General features: G+C 35.8%; 1 protein-coding gene and 1 long non-coding RNA gene across 2 annotated transcripts in view; one reads left to right on the top strand and one right to left on the bottom strand.

Annotated features, from left to right (window-relative positions):
• Positions 1–2,104, bottom strand: part of LOC106091167 (uncharacterized) — a 92,156-nt gene extending 90,052 nt beyond the window's left edge. Inside the window, exon 1 of the long non-coding RNA XR_001221962.2 lies at positions 1,909–2,104. This is a non-coding gene — a long non-coding RNA (uncharacterized LOC106091167). The remainder of the gene's footprint in view (positions 1–1,908) is intronic.
• Positions 1–24,693, top strand: part of LOC106092866 (zinc finger protein Elbow) — a 223,566-nt gene that overhangs the window by 178,263 nt on the left and 20,610 nt on the right. The gene's annotated exons all lie outside the window — the stretch shown is intronic.

Below are 24,693 nucleotides of genomic sequence, written 5' to 3'. Positions count from 1 at the left end.
ATCGAAAGTCGAACAAGAAAACACGAATCATTGTTCACTATGGCAATGATTATCCGTTCACTTAGACAATGCGAGCTCTCAAGAATCGGTTCAAACCAGCGCTCTTTTGACCGTTTGAAACGTCGAATTGTTAGTCATCTACCGTACAGTACCCAATGACTTTTTTTATTCCCGCACATTTTGATAAAAATTCATAGTCAATGATTTTGATCGCCAGAAAATGCTTTGAAGCATTCAACAACCATGTTCTGGAGGTGTCTCAATCGGAGTGGAAAAAATGCATGGAGAATGGTTTTGAGCGTATGAAAAGTGTATATAACTTGTTAAAAACCCAATTTTTGATGATAGAAATTTGCGTTTTTATTATTAGGCCAAAAACGTATATCAACTTATTCATGATTTCTATGAACTAACCACAATCAAGTACATTGATATTATTCTGCTGTATATGATGATCATATAAACAATGATATTGTTTATAATCTAAAATTATACCCGCTCCTTATATAGCGCCAGTTATTTCAACTGTCAAATGTAATAAAAAAATAGTTTATTACTCCCACCTCCTTATAAGTTGAATAGATTTTTTTCACCACTTACTCGTAACTGTAGTGAACAATTATTGAAAATTGCCCTTACATTTGCCACAAAATTAGTATCAATTTTATACTCAGAGACAAGCATTATAAATTCATTTGTTTACCCAATTTAAAATCGCACATCATTCATCAACACTGCTGCCGCCATATGTACATCAGAGCCATTTGTATGAATTATCGTCTCACTTCATCCCCAACATTGCGAAAAAGCAACAGCACTTGCAAAATAGCAACCGCAACAAAAAAGATTGGAAAAAAACATAGCAGAGCATCGGAAAACACGATACTATTTAACTGTCAACTTATTTGTGATTTAATAAAATGACACTTGTCACATTGACAAAATGACAGCATCATTTAGCTGTCATACTATCATTCTTCATTCTTCAACGTCCCAACACGAATGTTGGAATATGGGATGTACTTAAACAGATATTTCACAATATCCTAAGAGAGACAAACATACATACAAACGTATGTTAGTATGTGCGAGTATCTACGTTCAAGTGCAGATATACCTACACATAGATATGTCCCTGCAAACATTTACGATTGTCAAATAATCGACCGCGAATCTTCTAGATGAAGGTTATGATTGCGAAAGAGCTTGTCTAAAGTCGTGGAAGAGTTGTGTCCTCAAGACGAATCTTCTGGAAGGGTGTTTAGCGATGTAAGTTCGAAGAGTCGTGGAAGATCTAAGAATAGCACAAGCAACGTTTGGACGGGTAATAAATTAGTGTTTAGGAAGATTTATAAAATATTCTTCTAGAAGAGGTGTGCATTACTCGCCTGGAATCAAGAAAGAATTAAGCGCTATTCGCTTGGAAGAAATATGCATAACTGCACATCAATGTTATTTGTTCATCGAAAACGTAACAACTACAAAAAATACTTTGAAAAAATCTTTCTATTTATTACTCGTCATACTAAGTACCAATCGTCATATAAACCAAATCAGAATTCTATTTGGTGTTGTGGTAGTTATCCACTCAAAACAAAACATCGAATAACATAATTCAATACAAATCCTAAACACACAAGGCATGAAAAAAGAATAATCGAGAAAAGTTAACTTAGGCCATTTTTAAATAAATCTTCTGGACGATTATAACGCATTGAGCTGCTTAATAATCGTCAAGAAGAGTTGCTTAAACTTCTGCACATGCAATGGATTGTACAATGATATCCTAGAAGAGAGTTTCACGACTCGTACCGAAGAAAAATTACGTTAAAAATTTCGCGTGGACGAACGCTCTTCCAAAATTATGAAAAATGTTTGTAGGGGTTCAAGCAATATTTGTATACATACCAACACATAGGGATCACATGTCACACAGCTAAAGGGTTGAAAAATTGGTATCACATATTTCCACTTATAATTCGATCGTTTTGGAATGTGTAGAATAGGATATTGCAATATTTATTTGAAATTCTCATAGTTTGTTCAGAACCCTTTCCAAATTTTCAAAAATGAGTATAATCTCTTGAAGATAACTTAGACAACTTAATACAATTTTTAAAACGTCCATAATTAAATGGAATATGTCAAACATAACCACAAAAGCTTGGCCATCTTTGATGAAATAGAAATAAAGTTTCCTTTTGTGTTGTTAGCTGATATTGAAAGGAGAAAATGGTGTCTTATTCACACAATAGTAAGGTGGATGAATGCGTAGAGCGTCTGCTTTGAAAACGGAAGGTTTTGGGTTCAACTTTTGGCTGCGATGAAGGTTAAGTTTTAATTTCATTTATAATTTGAATTATTCTTCAAAGAAACTGATCATTGAGAATATGGTGGTGGAGAAGGCGCGAACATGTTTGAGTCTAAGTAGTTATTTTTTAGCAACGTTCAACTAAGATAAAATATCATAATTTTTTGGCAACTTGTATGCTTAAGCATATATACTTATTTTTTAAGTATAGGTGTGCTAGTGCGGAAGGACTTTCCTCCTAGGACATCGCCATGTAAAAGTAATTAGATGCCAAAAAATAATTAGTTATTAGTTTTTGAATGAGCTTACCTTTCTGGTTATTTGGAAATGAGAGTTTTTGCCGGGATAAAGTTATTCTGGTTAGTTTGGTTAGTTTAGGGGTATGTATCTTCCTGAAATGCACAACGAAATTTAAATTAAAGATATGGTTTGTTGAGAAACTTCTTGTTGGCTTACTGCGTAACCCTATCTTAGAGCATTTGTGACAAGCGAACGACCCAGGCATCACTCAGGCATACAAAATACTTGGCACCGATATGCGAACAAAAATGCTGGCAAGCTGGCTGCCAGGCAACCAACGACAACAACATCAACAGCACCAACAACTACTTCAACAGTAGCGTCAATCTATATTTCAGATACAATTGTAAATTAACAAATGTACAAATATCAGCTACACGAATACTTTTTGGTGTAATGCCATTTGTAGCGTTGATGATAATAACCACGATGATCATTATCATCACTGTCACTACTGTGGCGACGACAATATTGAGTGCGGCAACGATGATTATAATGACGTTTATGTCAAAGATGCCGCTTTGAGCAGAGCAAAGTGGGGCATTTAAAATGCCGGGCCAAATTGAATTTGAATGTCTAAGTAGGGCCAGTGACTTTAGTAAATGACGTTCTTTCTGATGACTTAGTCTTGGGCCAACCTAATGACTTTGGCAGTTATTAAGCATTCCGTTACAGAATTCAATTGATTAAATTTTGTAATCGGTAATTTGTATCGATCCTAGTATGTGAAAAAAGGCCTTTCACGGATTCTTTGGCCATTTACCCCTAGACCACTCGCGTCGAAGAAATATCTATATGAATGGAAACTTCCGCCTGACCATTTCAGTCATATTGTTAGTATATGCCATTACTTTAATGTTGATTTGTCACTGTCATTCCAAATCTAAAAACTCTCAAAATCCTTCTGTAGCTGTGAAGTGGATAAAAATATTTAAAATTTTTGTATTGAAAATTGAAGTCGCTAATGGGTCCAGATAGGGACCTATCGGCGGTGACATTTGGTTATGAAACAAGAGCTAAACTGTGTATTGTTAGCGAAAACAATATTTATAATCTTACTTTTAAGATTGGGCTATATAACTGTTTTGTTTGTAAAATATTCCGACGATTTGGCTTCTGAATTAAATAACAATTTTCGTACCCACCACCACAGGATGGGGTATACCAATCTAGTCATTCCGTTTGTAATATCTCGAAATATTCGTGTAAGATCCCATTAAGTATATTTTTGATCGTCTCGACCATCTGAGTCGATCTAGCCATGTCCGTCAGTCCGTCGAAATCACGATAGCATTCGAATGCGTAAAGCCAGCCGCTTGAAATTTTGAACAGTTGCTTATTGCTGATGTTTATTATATTGATGTAGGTCATTGGGTATTGAAAATGGGCCAAATTTAGATATGGCTCCCATATAAACCAATCTCCCGATTTGACTTATTGAGACCTTGGAAGCCGCAATTTTGTACACATGCTTAATATTGATGTAGGTCATTGGGGATTGCAAATGTGCAAGATTTAGATAAAGCTCCCATATAAACCAATCTCCCGATTTGAATTCTTGAGCCCTTGGAAGCCAATTTGGCTGAAATTTTTCCCGTAGTGTTCTCTTGAGACTTCTAACATGTGTGCCAAGTACGGTTTGAATTCGTCAATAACCTGATATAACTTCCATACAAACCGATCTCACGATTTGACTTCTTGAGCCCTTACAAGCCGCAAATTGTTTTGTTATGACTTCCAGCAACTATGCCAAGTGCGATCCGAATCGGTATATAACCTGATAAAGCTCCCATATAAACCGATCTCCCGATTTGACTTCTTGAGTTCTTTTAAGCCGCAATTTTTTTCCGATTTGGTTGAAATTTTGCACATAGTGTTCTTTTACGAATTTCAATGACTGTGCCAAATACGGTTCAAACCAGTCTACTCGGAAGATCTAGAACTGGTCATATCGAAAAGGTTACCCGACTACTGCAGTGGGTATCAAACGAAGATCCTTGCAATTAAGGAAGTGGTGGAATGGCTAAGATATAATGTCATTACGACGACTGGCATAAATATCTTTTCAGGCAGCCATTAAATCCCTAGAGAACGTATTTCTGAAAAAAAACCGCCCTCGACTGTCGCATATCTCTCAACGAGATGGTTGAACAGTTCAAAATTCACCTGTTCTGGGTGCCGGGCTTCAGTGATATCCCAGGGGACGGTAAAGCGGACGAGCTTATGAGACTAGGAACTAACCTACACATTTCAGGGATACTGGAATCTGTGGATATGCCTCTAGCGACATTTAAGCTAAGTTTTCGGGACCAGGCGAGAAGGACAACAAACGATAGATGGTCACGAAGAGGGGGCTGTGAGCTTTCCAAAACTATGTGGCCTAATCTAGATTCGAAGAGGTCTTCTGCTTTGTTGTCATTGGCTAGAACAGACGTCTCAGTCATTGTGTCCGTCATGACAGGTCACTGTCTAATCGGAAAACATGCTGACAGACTGAAGTTTGCCAGCAGCGAAGCTGTGAGGACATCGAAGTAGAAGAGACATATATATGGGAGCTATATTCAAAACTGAACCGATTTGAATATCGAGAGCCATAAAAAATCCTTCCTGTCAAATTGCGAGAGAATCGGTTATCAAATGACTAATTTATTGATGTATTACTGCAAATCGGACGAACATATACATGGGAGCGATATTCAAATCTGAACCGAATACTATGAAATTCCCCAGGAACATCGAGAGTCATAAGAAAATCCTTCCTACCAAATTTCGAGCGAATCGCTTAACAAATGACCATTTTATTGCTGTATTACTTTAAATCGGACGAACATATATATGGAAGTTATATCCAAATCTGAACCGATTTCTATGAAATTCACCAGTAATATTGACAGCCATAAGCAAATCCTTCCTACCAAATTTCGAGAGAATCGGTTAACAAATGACCATTTTATTGCATTATTACTGCAGATCGGACGAACATATATATATGGAAGCTATATCCAAATCAGAACCGATTTCTATGAAATCCACCAGTAATATCGAGAGTCATAAGAAAATCGTTCCTGCAAAATTTCGAGAGAATCGGTTAACAAATGACCATTTTATTGCATTATTACTGCAGATCGGACGAACATATACAATATATGGGAGCTATATCCAAATCTGAACCGATTTTTTTCAATTTCAATAAGCTTCGTCTCTAGGCCGAAAAACATGGCCATATCAAATTTGAAGACGGTCGGATGAAAATTGCGACCTGTAGTTTGTATCAAAATTACGGACGGACAGACAGACGGACAGAGAGACCGACAGATGGACATAGCTAAATCGAATCAGAAAGTGATGCTGAGTCGATCGATATACTTATCAGTGGGTCTATCTCTCTTCCTTTTAAACAAATGCACTAAATTATAATACCCTGTACCACAGTAGTGGTGTATGGTATAAAAATGCATCTGCACAAACCGTTTTAAATGGCGGGTTTTGCATACCCAACCACCATTTCCATACCGATATTTTCAATATATTTTCTCATGACATTTTTTCTACCATTATAGTCTCTTCAATAAATGTACCGGCAATATTGTTGCGAATTACTACATTTGGTTATTTCTTCACTGACCTCCAACATATCACCCCATTTGAGCCAACCGACATGTGTAGAGCTTAGTTTTTCCTGCTGTAATGGCCTGCCGACAGACCGTATGCACATTGGTCATAGCCATTGTGACACATTAATGTCATTTCTAGTTGACAGTTATACTTGTTACTCAATGACACTGTTGATGGTTGTTTCTGTTGCTGTTTTTGACGGCAGAATGGTTGCTGTCGCTATTGATTTGCTTCTATTCTTAGCACATTCTTTTTACTTTGTTGTTGTTTGTAATTCTTTTGTAGTTCTTCTGAAACTGACATTTTTACATTGGTTTTGTCGATTTAAACAACAACAAAAACAAGTAAAAGCGTGCTAAGTTCGGCCGGGCCGAATCTTATATACCCTCCACCATTTCTCGAGTTCTTTTCCCGGCATCTCTTCTTAGGCAAAAAAGGATATAAGAAAAGATTTGCTCTGCTATTAAAGCGATATCAAGATATGGTCCGGTTTGGACCACAATTAAATTATATGTTGGAGACCTGTGAAAAATGTCAGCCAATTCGAATAAGAATTGCGCCCTTTGGGGGCTCAAGAAGTAAAATAAAGAGATTGATTTATATAGGAGCTGTATCAGGCTATAGACCGATTCAGACCATAACAAACACGTATGTTAATGGTCATGCGAGGATCCGTCGTACAAAATGTCAGGCAAATCGGAAAATAATTGTGACCTCTAGAGGCTCAAGAAGTCAAGATCCCAGATCGGTTTATATGGCAGCTATATCAGGTTATGAATCGATTTAAACCTTATTTGACACAGTTGTTGAAAGTCATAATAAAATACGTCATGTAAAATTTCAGCCAAATCAGATAGGAATTGCGCCCCCTAGAAGCTCCAGAAGTCAAGCCCTCAGATCGGTTTATATGACAGCTCTATCAGGTTATGGTCCGATTTGAACCATACTTGGCACAGTTATTGGATATGATAACAAAACACGTCGTGCAAAATTTCAGCCAAATCGGATAAGAATTGCGCCCTCTAGAAGCTCAAGAAGTCAAGACCCAAGATAGGTTTATATGGCAGCTTTAGGTTATGCACCAATTTCAACCTTACTTTGCACAGTTATTGGAGGTCATATCGAAACACTTTGTGCAAAATTCCATTCCAATCGGATAAGAATAGCGCCCTCTAGAGGCTCAAGAAGTCAAGACCTAAGATCGGTTTATATGTCAGATATATCAAAACATGGACCGATTTCAACCATACCTAGCATAGTTATTGGAAGTGATACCAAAACACTACGTGCAAAATTTCAATAAAATCGGATAAGAATTTCGCCTTCTAGAGGCTCAAGAAGTCAAGACGCAAGATCGGTTTATATGGCAGCTATATCAAAAAAGGACCGATATGGCCCATTCACAATACCATCCCACCTACACTAATAAAAAGTATTTGTGCAAAATTTCATGCGGCTAGCTTTACTCCTTCGGAAGTTAGCGTGCTTTCGACAGACAGACGGACGGACAGACGGACGGACATGGCTAGATCGACTTAAAATGACGTGACGATCAAGAATATATATACTTTTTGGGATCTTAGACGCATATTTCGAGGTGTTACAAACTGAATAACGAAATTAGTATACCCCCATCCTATGGTGGAGGGAATAAAAAGCTTAATAGTAGTAGAAATCGTATAAAAACTAATTGTTTTTTTTTTTCGAAAAACAAGCGTAACTGGTAATCGTTGACAAAGTAAATTTTTATACCAAAGTATATAGTTATAATTAACAAAAAAAAGTTTTCTTTAGGCATAAGTTTAGGATTTAGATGTTTACTTCAAATTGTAAATTTTCCCTTAAACATATCATTAAGGAACAGCAGGGATAATTGTCTTATATCAATGAATGCTGTCTTATATCGTCATGTCTGAAGGTCGTACCGCAAAGACAAAGTTTATGTGTTGACATCTGCTTGAAAGTGTTGTAGTTCTTAAAGATGCGTAAATTTATGATAAATGGTTAAAATTACAAATCTTTTTACTAGTTTGATTGATCATAAAAGTATTCTAGATTTTTCTATTCTGCAATTCCATATTCAATAGTTTTAGATTTTATTAAAAAAATGTTTTTTATTGGACACTACCACGAACTACATTCAATATACAATGAAAGCTATTCAAACACTTAAATTGCAGTAAAGCGATTTCGTATTATTTACATTGTCATAATAAAAAAAAAACTAAGGCGACCCCATTTCAATGGCGGCAACATTAAAAACCAAATAAACAAATGCCATAGCAAATAAGTCAATCAATTTGCCATTAATTTCCATTATATTGTATGAAAAAAAAACACAAAACAAATATCGAATCGACACTTGAAGACGCAGTTAACAAAAATTCAAACGATACTTAACGCTGTGGCCAACTGTAATATCATTTCAAAAATGACTACTTTGTGAAGTGTCGCGGAACAATGCGGCTCTGGCTTTGTTTGAAAAGCCATTCCATACAAACGAAGTGGAGTAAAGTATTTAATTAAAACACACACACACATCTTCAAAGACGAAGTGCAGACGCATATTACAACCAAGTCCGGGGCGAAGGCTGATAAAAAGTGACATTCGACATCCACAAAAACAATTGAAGCCGTCAATTTCACTTTTGTTTCACTCTGTCAAAATATCATTACCAGTCACTGGCACCACTTCAAGCCCACTTTATTGTTTCGCAAATTTCAAATTATATTCATAGCTTTCAGCACAATCTCATCTCATTTCATTTCATTTTTCTGTTGAGTTGTTACATATTTTCGCATGCAAAGTAGACATCACATAAGCTCACAGAAAAAAAATCCAATAGATTTCAATGACTAGAAAATTTCGTTTGTCTGTCTGTACGTATGTCCGTCCCTGTGTCAGTCTGTCCTTCACTAAAAACTTTGTCATGGAAATGTCTACAGCCATTTGCCAAAGTAAACATTTTTGTCTTTATGTGGAACAGCTGCTGCTGTCGACGATGCTCTCCAATGTCGGAGACTACCTACCCCCCGGGCCAGACTGTTGTGTCAAATGTGTAGTCTTGAGTGTATATGAATACGAAATTTTTGTGTAATAATAACAAGTGTTTTTGTCAATTCAAGTATTTGCACAAGCTTCACAAATCATACACGCAAACAACAAAAATCTTCCAAGGCAACCCAGCAAACATTAGAATTCCAAGCAAGGCTAGTAAGTTCAGACATTTACACAAACATATAGGTATCGTGGCTGCACATGAAATTTTATCTAATAAATCCCGTACGATCGTTGTCATAAGCGATAAATCGTTGTGATTGCGATAAATTTAGCCAAGCCAGTTACGATTTGCATTTTATATGACAGTTACGCCATGTAACAAACCGATTCGATCTGCACTTGGCACTGATGTTGGATGTCCCCTAAAGCGGATAAAATTAATGTAATCTAAGAGCTCTCGAACCAAAATCGGGAGATCAATTTATATATGGGAGCTATAAAGGGTGATGAACGTTTGACCAATCTTACACTCTTTTTGACTGATAAAGCCAGGGCTGTGAAGTCGAGCAGTTTTTACTCGACACCGACTCCGGCAAAATTGCTCGATTCCGATTCAGATCCTAAGTCGACTCCGAAAACTTAATTTTTTAAGTTTTTTTTTTTTTTAATTTAATTTTTCAAAAAAATTTCTTTTTTTTTTCTTTAGCCAATTGTTGTTACAACAAACATATAATAATTTTCTTAACATATTTTTCTTAATATTTTACAACCATTTTGCGAAGAAAAGTGGATTTTAATAACTTTGACATAAAACCGCACCTGCTTTTAAAAATAGTAGGCTTATCGCCATTAATTTAGTATACCCTACACCACTATTGTGGTACAGGGAAGTATAACTTTGTGAATTTGTTTGCAACACCCAGTTGGAAGAGAAATAGACCATTTAATAAGTATATATTTTAAAAAATCGGTTAAGATTTATTTATAGCTCGTCCGATTTGGACCACTTTTTCAATAATTTGGTCGTTTATTACCCGATTCACACGAACATTTGCACAAAGGATTCCCTTATGTCTTCCAGTATTGCTATTGAATTTAATAAAAACCGGTTCAGATTAAGATATAGCTCCCATATATATTTTGTCCCCATGTTGAATAAAACTCTATAAATTAGAAATATGCATTTCCCCATTTCCACTTTGCTTGTCTTTCCAAAAATTTTTCCACAGCATAAAATTTTAATGAAATTTATTCTACAGCATAAAATTTTGTTGAAATTTTTTTCAAAACATTATATTTTAATGAAATTTTTACTAAATACAAAGTTCCAATTATTTTTTCATATACAAAATTTCAATGAACTGTGTCTAAACAAAATGTTAATGCAATTTTTTCTAAAGAATTTTTCAATGAAATCCATTTTAATAAAAAAATTTCGAATCACCAAATCTTTTTTAAGATAATATTGCAAAGAAATTTTTAGAAACAAAATTTTAGAGATATTTTTCTTAATGTTTTCTAAGGACAAAATTTCAATGAAATTTTCTAACGACATAATTTTAATGATTTTTTTTTTTCTTAACACAAAGTTCTAATAAAACATTTTCTTAAGACAAAAATTAAAAAAAAATTTCTTAAGATGAATTCTTTTTAAAACAATATTTTAATTAGAGTTTTTTTTTTAAATTTCGATCACATTTTTGCGAAAAAATTGTTGAAAATTTTTTTAAAAACAACACATCAATAAAATTACCCTAAAAACAATATTTCGATAAAAGTTTCTCTAAAAAAAATTCGCTGAAATTTCCACTGTTTTATTTTTTAATTTTGTTGTTTTTCGATAGATAATTTATGTTTACGCATATTGTGGTCCAAAATAGCCAAATTCTCCAATTCATATCTGATGATTGCGGAAATGGTCTCATATTATGAGTACATTTCCATAAAAGCCAAGTTTGTACAACTTCAGACTTCTGCTTCGGGTCATTATCCTGGTAGAAACTAAGGTAGTCCCTCATTCCAAGTTTTTCGGAACTTTAAAGCAAATAATTTTCCAGAATGTGAAGATAATAACAATTATTCCATCAATGAAACCAAATCCCTGACAGCAGATGCGGACATGCAGGCCGAAACCATTACACTGTCACCGCCATGCTTTACGCTGGGTTTATGATTCTCTTTGTTCAGCTCTGTGTAGAGTTTTCTTTAAACATAAGATTTACCATTGGATCCAAATTGATTGACTCATCCGCGAAAATTACGGTGTTCCAGAAGTCTACAGTCTTTTTTTGCACTCTTTGCAAAGGCAACCAGATATTATTATACCCTCCACCATAAGATGGGGGGTATACTAATTTCGTCATTCTGTTTGTAACTACTCGAAATATTCGTCTGAGACCCCATAAAGTATATATATTCTTGATCGTCGTGACATTTTATGTCGATCTAGCCATGTCCGTCCGTCTGTCCGTCCGTCCGTCCGTCTGTCTGTCGAAAGTACGCTAACTTCCGAAGGAGTAAAGCTAGCCGCTTGAAATTTTGCACAAATACTTCTTATTAGTGTAGGTCGGTTGGTATTGTAAATGGACCATATCGGTCCATGTTTTGATATAGCTGCCATATAAACCGATCTTGGGTCTTAACTTCTTGAGCCTCTAGAGGGCACAATTCTTATCCGATTTGAATTTTTGCACGAAGTATTTCGTTATGATATCCAACAACTGTGCCAAGCAACTGCGCCAAGTATGGTTGAAATCGGTCCATAACCTGATATAGCTGTCATATAAACAGATCTGGGGATTTGACTTCTTGAGCTTCTACAGGGCGCAATTCCTATCCGATTTGGCTGCAATTTTGCATGACGTATTTTATTCTTACTTTCAACAATTGTGTCAAATAAGGTTCAAATCGGTTCATAACCTGATATAGCTGCCATATAAACCGATCTGGGATCTTGACTTCTTGACCCCTAGAGGTCCCAATTATTATCCGATATGCCTGAAATTTTGTACGACGGATCCTCTCATGACCATCGACAAACGTGTTTATTATGATCTGAACCGGTCTATAACCCGATACAGATCCCATATAAATCGTTTTCTCTATTTTACTTCGTGAGCCCCAATGGGCGCAATTCTTATACGAATTGGCTGACATTTTACACAGGTCTCCAACATATAATTTAATTGTGGTCCGAACCGGACCATATCTTGATATCGTTTTAATAGCAGAGCAACTCTTTTCTTATATCCTTTTTAGCCTAAGAAGAGATGCCGGGAAAAGAACTCGACAAATGCGATCCATGGTGGAGGGTATATAAGATTCGGCCCGGCCGAACTTAGCACGCTTTTACTTGTTTTTCTTACAGATGAATGGTTGCTACACGGCCATTAACATCGTGTTTATGAAGAAAACGTTGAACGATTTCTAAACTGCATGTTTTTCCTAGACTCTCATGAATCTCAGGAGCTAGTTTTGGAGTTGATAATCTTGGTTTGGCTTTTATTTTCAGGGCAATCCATCGTTTATCATTTTCGTTAAATATTTTATTTGGGGCATTTATTTCCTTATAATCGATTCTATTTTCTCTTACAAACCTATGAATGATACATTGATCTGTTAGAGGACAGATGGAACAGATTTGTCGTTTGCCTCTAGCGACATGTAAGTTACCTCTTCAGGATCAAGCTAGAAGAGCAACGAATGACAGATGGTCACAAAGGAGAGGTTTTGAACTCCCCAAAGTGATGTGGCCTAATCTAAACATTGGGCTGTCCACAGCTTTGCTGACGCAGGCTAGAACAGACGGCCCAACCATTGTATACGTCATGAAAGGTCAATGTCTAATTGGAAAACATGCTGATAAACTTAAGGTTGCAAGTAACGACTTTTGTAGAAGCTTTGAGGACATCGAGGAAGTGTGTGTGTCCCGAACTGACAGTCAGAAGAAGTTGTATGCTAGGTTCTCATTTCTTTGATAACTTGTCTGATTTAGCGCATGTGAATATTCGCAAGTTGTTTGGGATATTTAAAGTGATCTGGATAGTTTAATGGTAGAAAATAGAAGGCATTTTATTTCTAATGTCCCTGTTGTATCACAATGGACGAAAACGTCTAAGTGAGACTGCCTCTTAAACCTAACCAAACCTAAGGATTAATTGTGGAAATAAATCCATTACGTGGTGCAAAAAAACCATTAAAGCAATAGAAAACAAAATTTCATTTCAAGTGCATACTGCCCTTAAAATAAAGTAATGATCAAATTTACTTTAATTTCCTTTTTTTAATTTTAAAATTCTAAATAATTTTTCTCAAAACACAAAATTTTTATAAAATTTTCTCAATCGAAGAAATTTTAAAGGATTTTTTTTTATAACAAATACCAGTTAGAAAAAATTTGAAGAACAAATTTTAATAAAAGTTTCTATAAAGACAAAATTTAAAAAAAAAAAAAAGTCTTTATTGACACAGTATTGATAGAATTTTCCCCAAAGCCACCAGTCTTATATAGGTGGCCGGCAACCAATCGGCTCCTGCTCTTAAGCCGAGTAACTGATACGTTTACCTCATTCTGACATTCTATGCCATCGTCAGGGATTGGTTCCACGGTATCCTCGTCGTCAGATATCAAGAGCTGGTGAAACATTTTTTTTCTCTATAATCCTAGTGGACTTTCTGAATCTGTCACCAGATTTCCTATAAAACCACTGGTTGAATTTTTCATTCTTCATGTCTTCTTCTTTCTGCGGATAGAGATTTCTTCTGAATAACTTATCTTTGCTTGAAGCATTGTTACTGACTGAAGAATTGCTATGTTTGCCGCATACCTGTCTTCAGTATCAATTGGTTGGAAACGGGTTTTGCCGCACGAGATAAGGAGTGCTTCTTCAAGCTATTGGGTAAGACTTGTGGAGTATGATGTTGCCATCTGAAAGACTGCCGTTCAGTGCCAGTGCCACTTTAGTGAATCATCGCTTCAACAAGGTAATGACACAAACCCAGGTTTTACAAACGGAACGAAGAAATAAGTATATCCCCATGTTATGAAGGAGAATATAAAAATTGGAAAAATTTTCCCTCCTTAGTTTGTTGATTTGTAAATAAGCTAGCCCCCATAATATACCCTTTGAAATGTGGGGACGTAATTAGTCCCTAATTCTTCTGTCAAGCCAATTTCAACGAAATTTTAAGTGGGTGGTAACACTAAAACAACTAAAAACCTGTAAGGAAAGAAAAAAATCGGACAGTGCCGACTGTATAACACCCTACACCTACCCTATAAGTACACAGTGGGAGCTATATCTAATTCTGAACAAATTCTGGTTATTAGACAACCCATATCATAATTAGAGCAAATATATTTAACTGTAATAACTACGGTTGACAAATGACAACAATATTGAAAATTACCCAAACCTGGCGAACATACATATGGGATCTATAACTAAATCTGAACCGATTTCGGGGAAACTTTTAGATGTTGGGGTCGTCGCAGAAGAAAGCGTTGTGCAAAATGTTTGGAAGATTGGTCAATAAATGCACTCTTGCAGTGGCTCTAGAAATGAAAATCGGGCGATATATATAAATAAATCCCATTATTGCAATATTAATCCAAATCGGACGAACTTATATATGGGATCTATGTCCAAGTCGGAACCGATTTATCAAATTTCAAAAACATGCCTGTACTAAATTTTAAGACGATTGGACAAAAATTGAGACATGTACTTTGTACATAAACTAACATGGTCTGACAGAGACGGACATAGCTAAATAGAATCAGAAAGTGATTCTGAGTCGATCGGCATATTTATTATTAAAAATAATTATGAAAATATTAGATAATCCTATTTTTTTGATACTGTTTTTATGTGATTTTTAGACTGCTGTAGAAATTTCATGGGGTATACCTTTAAGGTATATAACCAAGTCATGCGAAATATCGACTTACCTAACTCATGGAAAATGTAACATTTGTGCTTCTAAATGACAGTTAAATGACATTTTGAAATGCTATTTGCATAGCATTTTGAAACGCTTAAAACGAACACTTAGTCAAGCTCCCCTCCTCCACTGGCAACCTGAAAGACAAACCGTCAGATAGATAGACAGACCTCTAAACCAACTCAGCGTACATCACCACAGATTTGCAGACAATTCAAACATTCGCACACACAAATACATACACAGAAAGAGAATGAAAAAGGTAATTTGGTTTATGAAATCATAACCTCTTTAGATTTGCACAAAACGTAATAAATTTTCGCTTAACGGTTTGTTAGTCTTTGCCAAGGCAATGCCAAGGGTTTGTCTTATTGCACCACCAGAAAATATCCTTTGGCATCGTTCGTTCTTAGAAGGATCGCAAAAAAAAAACAGTATGAATCCCAAGAAGAAGGATAAGAGTGGGGAAGAGTAAAAGCCAAAAAAAAAGAAGTTCTGTTCATTGCTGTCTGCGTTTTCGTCCTCATAAATATGTATTACAGGATAATCATAAAAAGCGGAAATTGTGTTTTGTCTGGTTTGCTTCGTAATACAAATAAATTTGTTATTTAAGGAAAACGATGCTGATGTTGCTGCGGATGTTGTTGCCATTGGTGGTGGTAGTGTTGTTGTTGTTGTTGTTGTTATTCTCATGGCATCCTTAGCGCGTTCCTCGAGTCTTCATCTTCATTTCCATGTACTCGTATATTTGTATCCTTAAGAACTCTTGCGTGGGAGTTACGAGTATATTTTTCTACTGCTCGCTAAGCCGCTTTGCAGCTTTGTGCAATAAAGATAGAAATCATATTAAAAAATGGCTAAAAGGAAATTGTTAAGTATGTAATAAATAAAAGTATTAAATCTGCTAGGAGGATGGGAGCCACAGAGGTCTCGATTCGAAAAAACACCTTCAGTAGCGATTCAAAAACTCATATTAAGTTTTTGTAAGGATTATATGGTGAACTACAGTAAGAATAATTAAAAATTATAAAAACCTTATACTTTGATCTGAGTCGAAAATTATTGAAACCATTGGACTTGTCGACCTTGCCGTTCTATCGGATATACATACATTAAGATTTTAATTGAGGACTAGATAATTAACTAGAATTGTCATAAAACAATGATATGTGCCAACCTTCATGAGGATCGGTTGAAAAATGTTCACATTATTGCAATATTACTCAAAACTAGTCGGACATGTGTATGAAATCGGGAGTTATACGAGAATAGTTCTTCCAAATTTCCTAAAAATCGGCTTAAAATTGAAAACATTATTCTTAAATTAGGCAAATCGGACGAATACCTCTAAATATGTATGCAATTAAGGATGAGCTGTCAGTACAGGTAAAGATGACCTTTTGATACCTTTTCCACTATGGGTATGCAGACTAAATTTGATAAGTAGAACTTCGACCAAAATCCGTACATGTTGTAAGAGTCATAGAGGAATTCGCTGAACAAAATTTAGAGATCATTTGATAAATGCGCTTGCAAAGGCCCTAAAGGTGAAAATCGGAATGCTACGAAGGAGGGTCACAAAAGAAAACTTTGCGCCTAATTTCTTGAGGGTCGGTAAGAAAATCACCAAAACATTGTAGTTTTAGTTAAATCTAAACCGATTTATGCTAAAACCATACATTGTAGAAATTATACAAATAGGACATTGTGCAAAAGACTGAAAAAGACTCTAGAAGTCAAAATTGGGTGACACCTATATATGGGAGCTATATCTAAATCTGAACCGATTTCTATGAAATTCAAAAGGAGCGCCGGGAGTCATAAGAGAATCCTTTGTGTTCGATATAATCGGTTCGAAAATTACCACATTATGGCACTATTATTCCAAATCGGCGAACGTATTCAGCTGTGTTCATTTGTGTGGAAGAAGTAAAATTATAAATATAAGCTCATAATAAATATTTTATTTTTGATGTCATTGATTGTTTTCTTGTTTTGTCTTTGAATCACCTCGTTCAAAAAAATAGAAGTGTTAATGATTTTGTTATAAAATGCAATAAAATATGTGAAAACTGTCTCTAAAAAAGTGTTAAGAAAACTGTTGCAATTGTTTTGAATAAACAATAATTTCTGTCAGTTCCAAAGAAAGGCGAGAATTAGCTCAAAACTACGAAAAGTAATCAAAATACCATGAAAATTATACAGATAAATGTAAGAAAGCAAATAATTGCAAATGCCTCATTATATAAAACCAGTCGGGCGGTGCCGACTGTATAATACCCTAAAGTACAATGTGAGAGCTATATTTAATACTGAACCAATTTTGATTAACCTCAGCGGATGTTTTCAGATGGGATATTAAACAATCCGTATCAAGTTTCGACCAATTATGTTCAAACTGTAATAACTACGGTTGACAAATGACAAGATTATTGCAAATTACTCAAAATCTGACAAACATACATATGGGATCAAGTTTCTTAGATATTGTGGTAGTCATCGTGGAAAGCATTGCGCAAAATGTTGGGAAAAATGTTTAATAAATGCGCTTGTAGTGGCTCTAGAAGTTAAACATTGGGTGATTAACATATATGGCAACTATATCTAACATATAAATGGGAGCAATATGTAAATCTGAACCGATTTCTAGCAAAAATCGGGTGATAAACACATATGACAACTATATCTAACATATATATGGAAGCTATATCTAATTCTGAACCGATTTCAAGTAAAATTCTTAGGTATTGTGGTAGTCGTCGATAACCAGATTTTATGATAAAGCAAGCGAACCCTACTGCGTCTTCAACAAGAATTCAAGGGTGACTTAATATGACTGAAATAGGTCCTACTATTCGCAAACTTATTCGCTAAAAGTCCAAGAATGAAACTATTGCTGACCAAGAAGTATACAGATGCACGCTTTAAGTTCGCTAAAGAACATAACGATTGCCAATTGAAAAATGAAGGAACTTACTGTGGACCGACGAATCTATAATTGTATTATTTGGTGGAGCAGGATCTAGACAGACGTCTGCCGACCTACCAAACACATTGTATTAATCAGAATTTACAGAAAATAAATCAAACATGTTGGGTCAAAGTATTGATTCACGGGAGCATTTCGTGAAACTATATAGGTCCAACAATGAAATATAAGACAAAATGTAAATGTTACAAATGTTACCCTATGCAGATTGGAATATGCTATGCGGAAATCGGTATTCTAACAAGATAATATCCAGAAACATACTAATAAATTTGCTGGCAGTGGTTTCGGGTCAATGGGGTTCAGGTTGAGCTGTGAACTGCTAATTCTCCTGTTGTGAATCGCATTGAAAATTTATGGGGAGACATTGAAATTGTGTCGGAAAACCGGATTCCAAATGCGGAAGAGCTATGGATCGCAATGTCTAAATTCAGGTTTAAAGTCATGATCACCCTGTAATGATATGTCAGGGTCTCTCTTATTGAGACTACATGGATCGTAGATAGATTTGTAACTCCTCGACATATTCGTCTAAGACCCCACAAAGTATATATATTCTTGATCGTCATGACATTTTAAGTCGATCTGGCAATGTCCGTCCGTCTGTCTGTCGAAAGCACGCTAACTTTCAAAGGAGTAAATCTAGTCGCTAAAAGATGAAGATGTATTGTGAAATATTGAGGATAGAAAGAATAAAAAAGTTTTAAAAAAGTTTTGTTACGTTCTTTTCAGATTGAGCTAAAATACTAAAATTTGGAACGTGGTATCACAATATTCTACTGTGGTATCACAATATTCTAAAATTGTCTATATGAGTCTGTAAAGGACTGCCACTCTTACCTTACCTAACTTACACATAGACTGTTTTTATCGAGCGACTACAAGATTTTTTGAAACTCATACATTTAGGTACTAAAACGTACAAAATGGCTCTCGAAATTGGGATACAGGTACACATGCATTTAGGTACTTAAAGTCCAACAAAAAGTCCAAGCAAAAACTTTAAAAATTATTTTTTGAAAAGTTTTAAAAAGTCATACCAATGCATTGCAATATGTTAAAACATTGCTACTTTCTTTACGGAAGGGATCCGATTTCTGAAAATTTGTATTCAATTATGACGAGGCTTCCTTACGTTATAAACTGATGGGTTTTTGGATGTCTTACGGGCATAATACTAAAAAGAGTTAGCGAAGCGAATCGAGAGTATGCTAATATACACATATTTTGAAGACCATTGGATGAAAATTGCTACCTATTCTTTGATAACAAATAAACATGGACAGACAGACAGGCGAACATAGCTAAACGGAATAAGAACGTGGTCGATCGATTCGAACGCTTATCAGTGGGTCTATCTCTCTTCCTTTGGAGTGTAAGAAACAAAGTCACTAAGCCATAAAACCTTGTATCACAGTAGTGATACTTCCAAAATAACATATAGCCTGGTCGGGACAATGTGGGACTCAAAAGAAGAGTCTCTTACAGCAGAGTGCAAATATGATGTTATTATTAGGGACCCAGTATCTAGAGTGCTGCGCCCGAAAAAAACCCTTACAGTGGTATGTAAACAAAGCAGGACAGAATGAGAATCCAATTAATGATTGTTGAGATAAGGCCTAATATAACATTGTGTGCCAGAAGTTTGGGGGCTTCTCAGCCAATAAAACACAACAAAGGACATCGATATAAAATAGTACATTATTTATTAGCTCTCTAGGAATAGAGAAACAAATTTGATGCCACATTTAAGGTGAAGTGAGACTCGTTGACGAGTATGGTTTTGATCGGACCATATTTGAATATAACTGCTATATAAACCGATCTCTGTGCGAAAATAGAGATATTATTTGATGGATTTCTCTGGCATTTGGAACAACGGTTTATAAGACACTTTTTAATTCCCATTTCAAATTGGATCCAGCTAAGTGCAAATTGGTCCTTTTTATAACCACCACCATAGCATGGGAGTATTAAACTAAACATTCTATTTGTGACACCTCGAAATATTGATTTGCTATATATATTCTTACATATTCTAAATTGTCTTGACATTCTAAGTCGATCTAGCCATGTCCGTCCGTCTATCTTTCCGTGCGTCTGTGGAAATCACAATAGCAGTCGATCGCGTGAAGCAAACCGTTCGAAATTTTGCATAGAGAAGATTAACGAAGGTCGTTGGGGATTGCAAACGGGCTAAATCGGTTCGGAACGGTTTTGGATATCAATGAAATTCTTTATTCCTGTGAAAGTACATTCGAAGCCATTATGTATGGGACTCAATTTCTTTTGCATGACCATCACCGGCACGCTTGCAGAAGCCATGACGCTGAGCCCAATGTTCGACGATTTTCAAGCATAAATCGGCCAATACTGCTGCGATTTCATGTTCGATATTCTTACGAAATTCATCAATCATCGCTGGCTTGTTGGCATAGACCATAGATTTGACGTAGCCCCACAGTCTAACGGCATAAAATCACACGAGCGAGGCGGCCAATCGATTGTACCATTTCGTGACATAACACGTTCTCCAAACTTGGTTTCCAATAAATTGATTGTGACATTCGCTGTGTGGCTTGTGGCGCCGTCCTGTTGGAACCACATGTCCTCCAAGTTCATTTCATGCAATTGACGCCAAAAATATTGTGTTATCATTAAACGGTAGAGATTCCCATTCACAGAAACGTCCCGGTCTTGATCATCACGGAAGAAGTACGGCCCAATGACGTCGCCAGCCTGAAACCGTAATTTTTTCGGAATGCAATGATGACCAATGATAGTCAGAAATGAGCCTCATCGTAACGCAAATTAGTCTCTCAAGTGTTTTGTTATGTTATGGCTACCAACAACTGTCTCAAGTATGGCCTCAATCGGTTCCCAACCGAATTGGCTGAATTATCTACAACGATTTCTCCTATGACCTTCAACATATGTGTCAAATTAGATTTGAATCGCTCTAAATCCAGGTGTAGCGATCGATTTATATGGAAGAATATACTTACTTCATGGGGTCTTAAACGAATATTTCGAGGTGTTACAAACGGAATGACGACATTAGTACACGCCCATCCTATGGCGGAGTGTATAAAAAGTGGAGGGCATTAAATTTTTGTTTCCTTGTTTGATTTTACAATTTTTTTGTTCAATCAAAATAGGAAACACAACTTTTACACGTAATCGAATGTCATTCTGTTTGTAACTCCTCGAAATATTCGTCTCAGACCCCATAAAGTAAAGGGTGATTTTTTTGAGGTTAGAATTTTCATGCATTAGTATTTGACAGATCACGTGGGATTTCAGACATGGTGTCAAAGAGAAAGATGCTCAGTATGCTTTGACATTTCATCATGAATAGACTTACTAACGAGCAACGCTTGCAAATCATTGAATTTTATTACCAAAATCAGTGTTCGGTTCGAAATGTGTTCAAATTTTGACAAATTTTGTTCAGCGATGAGGCTCATTTCTGGTTGAATGGCTACGTAAATAAGCAAAATTGCCGCATTTGGAGTGAAGAGCAACCAGAAGCCGTTCAAGAACTGCCCATGCATCCCGAAAAATGCACTGTTTGGTGTGGTTTGTACGCTGGTGGAATCATTGGACCGTATTTTTTCAAAGATGCTGTTGGACGCAACGTTACGGTGAATGAACGCATTTCGAACCGAACACTGATTTTGGTAATAAAATTCAATGATTTGCAAGCGTTGCTCGTTAGTAAGTCTATTCATGATGAAATGTCAAAGCATACTGAGCATCTTTCTCTTTGACACCATGTCTGAAATCCCACGTGATCTGTCAAATACTAATGCATGGGATATCGTATATCACTGTTAAAGAGAGCAGACGTGTTTTTGAGCGGCTCCATAAGTTCGACTGGTATTCACTGTTCCGATACATTTCTGGCAAGGAGGAGGCGTGTAATCCATACTTCAGGAAGCTGTGCATCTTGCGACGAGTTCGGGAGGCTGCCCTTGTTCGGAAAAGTGCTTATTTCTTTGCGAGAAGTTTTAATTTTTGTAAAACAGATTGTGAAATCACTGGAAGGAAGATCTGTTGATGTTAACCGGTCAATGTTTTGCACAAATTCAGCAATCGGCACAACAGAAAACAGCTGGTACGTTTTGACAGTTTTGATAGTGTTGTATTTTACGTTTGAGGCCGAGCTTACATTGTAAAAGAAAGTCAGAGTTTGGATTTAAATAACTAGCAATAGAAATTCACCACTGCTACCACAGCATTAGATTAAATATACAACCCTAAAAGTATACTACAGAAAATTATAAAAACCGACTATAGCTCTGGTAACATCTTATCACCAAGAAAGTAGTAACCACCAAATTATTGGTCATTAAGGAATGTCAGAAAATCAGAAAACTTTGTTACAGACAACCCAACAAACAAAAAGAAAACTCCAGGAAACATCGCCAGAATATCAAAATATGTCGAAGAAACCCGTTGGCAATATGGAAGTGAGCGACTTAGTCGAGCTGATGAAATGCACAATGAGCGAATTGCTTGAAGACAAATTGCAAAATCTACCAACAAAACAAGATATTGAGGAGGTCAAGGCGGGCATATCATGGGCAACATCAGAGATTTCAGATCTCAAGGCAGAAAATGCAAAATTGAAAATGGAATTAGAGCTTCTGAAAAATAAAATTGAGAATAACGACCGTAGCATAAGATGGTTAGAGAATCAGGTCAGCAATACAAAACTTGTTTTTAAGGGAATTGTGAACGAAAAACCCGCAATAAACCCGGTTGTTAAGCTGTGCACTGAAAAACTGCAAATAACACCAGCCATAAAATCAGCTAAAACTATATTTGAACGAGGAAATGTGCAAACGGTGGTAGTAGAATTCGATAATGAAACTGTTGCATCAGAAGTACTTCAAAAAACAAGATTTTTATCCGGAACTTCAATCTATGTAGATCGAGATCTATGTCCAAGAAGACAGCGAAACAAGGTTGCAATGCTTTTAGTACGGAAGGATATTCTCCAGGAATCTAAAAAACATAAAATAATAGTAAGGGATGATAAAATGAAAATAAAAGATTATTGGTTCACATGGAACAACAACAACATTTTAACGTGTGGAAAAAGGAATGCTGAAATAGTTCTCAAAGAACTCTATGGCGAAGAATTATCCAGAACCAACTTTGACACAATTTTTGATGAGATTCAGTCAAAAAACTACTAAGATTAAATTCTAATCAGATTAGCCAAACTGTCGAGCAGAAAAATTGTAATTTAGAGCTAAAAATAATATCTTACAATATAAATGGTTTGGCAAACAAATATATGTTCCCAATATTCTTCACTTTTTTAAATGATTTTGATATAATTATTCTATTGGAAACACATCTCACAATCGAAAACACTAAACAAGCAGAGAAATATTTTCCAAATCACGATATTGACTGGGTATATGCAACAAGGGCAAGTAGATATGGAAGAGCAATTGGTGGGGTAATGATAGCTATCAAACGGTCAATCAAGGGAAACTATCTACAATATGAATTCGTTATGTTTTCTGGAATAAAAGCATTATATTTAAAGCTAGGCCAACTTAAATTCTGGATGCTACCATTGTATTTACGCAGTGTAAATTGGACCAACGATTTTACTGCAGTGAAACGAATAATTGAAGAAGACCCATGCAAAGATGTGATAATGATAGGTGATATGAATATCCGCATTGGAAGCAGTCAACAAGAAATAGTTTCGCTATTTAGAGAATCTTTCTCTGCAGGCATGAAGATAAGAAAATCGATGGATAAGGAAATTAATAGCAAAGGGCGCACATATCTGGAGCTCTGCAATGACAACAACTTAGTAATACTAAATGGCCAGACAAAAGGAGATGAAGATGGCAACTTTACTTTTGTGAGTACGGTTGGCGAGTCGGTTAATGACATATGTGCTATGTCTTCCAGTTTACTACAATATGTGGACAATTTTGCTGTCGAAGAAAACATTTGGTCTGACCATCTCCCCATTTCTTTGAAAATGAAATTTAATATAAACGGAACTGTTACAAACAGACTAAAGCTCTTACCAAAACTCTCTTGGAAAGACAACGACAAAACCAACTACCAAACAATGCTGAACATAAATCTTCAAAATGTCTTGAATACCCACGAAGTTCACAACCTTAAGGATCTGACAGACATCATAGTAAAATCATCTGTAACCACTGATAATCATAGCTACAAGCCAAAGGAGAAGTGGTATACTGAAAGATGTCATTGGGCGAGGAAAAAAGTCTTTAAAAGCTTGAGGAAATTTAAGAAAAGTAGCAATGAATGTAATAAACAACAATACCTGCAAGCACAACGTATATATAAAATGATATGCGTAACGAGCAAAAAGGCTTATTACAGCATGATTAGCGAACAAATCAACAATATTAAAAACAGTAAAGAATGGTGGAAATTAGTACGGGAGATTAATAATAACCACTTTCATATAGGCCCGAATATATCTGCGTCATCTTTTAGAGACTACTTCATGAAGCTACTCAATACAGA

This window comes from Stomoxys calcitrans, chromosome 3 (genome assembly GCF_963082655.1).
Source record: "Stomoxys calcitrans chromosome 3, idStoCalc2.1, whole genome shotgun sequence".
NCBI lineage: Eukaryota > Metazoa > Arthropoda > Insecta > Diptera > Muscidae > Stomoxys > Stomoxys calcitrans.
This window is presented reverse-complemented; position numbering and strand designations above follow the sequence as displayed.